At 34.3% G+C, this 2,444-nt stretch overlaps 1 non-coding gene across 1 annotated transcript; it reads right to left on the reverse strand.

Moving 5' to 3' along the window:
• Nucleotides 1-1,387: 1,387 nt before the first annotated feature.
• Trnak-cuu (transfer RNA lysine (anticodon CUU)) lies at nt 1,388-1,460 on the reverse strand. The gene has a single exon. It is a non-coding gene; the product is annotated as a tRNA-Lys (tRNA).
• Nucleotides 1,461-2,444: the final 984 nt, after the last annotated feature.

Consider the following 2,444-nt stretch of genomic DNA (forward strand, 5'->3'; position numbering starts at 1 on the left):
TATTGAATCCAATTGCTGCGTAATGAATACATCACCGCTATAGTATGACAATGCACAGACAACCCGTCACAGTGTGTTTAGTGCGTGGAGCATATTTGCGCAGAGGCATATATTGCAGCGTTATGAATAAATCACCGCTATAGTATGACAATGGGCAGATAATCGTTGTGCAATCTCCGTTAACTGTTCGATGTCTCAACACCTGTTTGAAGTAGCAGCAGCAGCGGGTAATGAATAGAACAAAAGCTGTCACATTGGGTTTCCATTTGCCTCCTTCGCGGAATACGACCTGTGACGGTTCACAGCTGATGGTGGTCAGGTGACAATGGGGTGAAAGGGATTTGAACTTACAGGTCGTAACATAATCGCACTCATCAGGGTTTTGTGTGCGTGTGTGCGCGCGCCCGCGCGTATGTGTGCGTGTTTGTGTGTTTGTATGGAGGGTTTCTTTTTTTAAATTTCATTTTTCCTTTTCTTTCTCTATATTTACTATTCTCTATTATTTTTGTCATTGATTATCAACTATTACTTTTTTGTGATTGATTTTCATATATTAACTTTGTCATATAGAAGTATATTGATAAATAAATGTATAGTTTAGATAGATGAGATAGATGAGATAGATAATAGATAGATAGATAGATAGATAGATAGATAGATAGTAGATAGAATAGATAGATAGATAGATGATAGATAGATATAGATAGTAATAGATAGATAGATAGATAGTAGATGATGATAGATAGATAGATAGATAGATAGATAGATAGATAGAGTAGATAGATAGATAGATAGATAGATAGCTAGATAGATAGATAGATAGATAGATAGATAGATAGATAGTAGATAGATAGATAGATAGATAGATAGATAGATAGATAGATAGATAGATAGATAGATAGATAGATAGATAGATTGATTGATTGATTGATTGATTGACTGATCGATTGACAAAAATAAAAAAATAAACAATTCATCTGCCAAAAATTGTTCTATTTTTGAAGCTTTTTATAACAGTACAAGATATCTATTCAATTTCTTTTTATTTGAAAAACGTGTTGCGTAACTTATACGATTTAAAATGGAAATAGACGTCTACTGAAATTATTTATAGGCTGTCATCTTATCGGTAAATAAAAAGAAAGAAAAGAACAAGAATACGTAATATATCGGAAAGTACGAAAAACAAAGTTTCTTCCATGATACCACACAAAATAAGAAAATTAAGAAATTAATAAAAAATTTAAAAGAAAACCGATTGTGAACGAAGAGAGAGAGAAAAAAAAATAAATATCTTTTAAAAAGATTTTTTAAAAATCAAATATATAGATATTTAAAAAATATATTCATTATAAAAAAAACGAACCAAGAGAAGAAAAAAATAGGTCGCTCAACGTGGGGCTCAAACCCACGACCCTGAGATTAAGAGTCTCATGCTCTACCGACTGAGCTAGCCGGGCAGTTGTCACTGTAAAGGAAATGATAATATGTATATTTGTCGTAATCTTCCATCGTAGTTTTGTTGGTGAACTGTGCTGTTCTTGTAAAAGTAAATATTATTGTGATATCTCCCATAACGAGCGCTCTGTCTTGACCTACACGTTAAGTGCTGTTATTGGCTCGGGACCTCTTGTTAAGCATTTTGAGCACGTTTAGTGGAAATTATGCTCAAGTTTTGATTTTTTTTTTTTGTTTGTTCTTGTTTTGTTTCTTGTTTTGTTTTGTTTTTTAATTCTTATTCAACACGGCTTAAATTCCCGACATGACGAGATGGTCAACTACCGCTGATCGTGACCCCCCTCAACTCATACTCATTGTCTGATACTGACAACAAAAACAAAAAAGACTTTGAATAGGGAAACAAAGAGTGTGATGTCAAAATACTGATTCCTATTTCATTGGAAGTGTAAAACCAATCTTCCAGAACTCTCGATACACTCCATGTGTAACTGATCTTCTGGTTTCAAAGTGATGGTAGTCTAAATAAACGCTGGACGCAAATAAAGATCATCCATCATCGCTATTTTACGTCCCTTAATCCGAGAATCTGCCTACACATCTAGCTACGGTAATATGTATGCCACCATGTATATGTAACCTTTTCATTATTTTTGTACTCCGAAGGATTGGTTACATACACAATCCCAATGAGCATGATCTATATTAACTTTCCATGTGCTCGAAGTCATTGGTCACATTGTAAAATGTGCTCAATGTGACCTACACATTTTGAACTATCTAACATTACGATTGGTCATTGTGTTCAGCTTGACACATGGGTATGTTTAAAACATTCATAAACAAAGCAGCGTGTTTACATTTGTTCAGAAATGTCCAATCGTCAGACAGCAACAAATCACGTGATTGATGACTCGGTTGGACGAAAACATGAATATAGATCGCTCCCATTGGATTCACAAGTCTGATGTCACGTCGCCCAGCCT

This window comes from Berghia stephanieae, chromosome 1 (genome assembly GCF_034508935.2).
Source record: "Berghia stephanieae isolate SIO BIC M18660-M18661 chromosome 1, UCSD_Bste_1.3, whole genome shotgun sequence".
In the NCBI taxonomy this organism is placed as follows: Eukaryota; Metazoa; Mollusca; class Gastropoda; order Nudibranchia; family Aeolidiidae; genus Berghia; species Berghia stephanieae.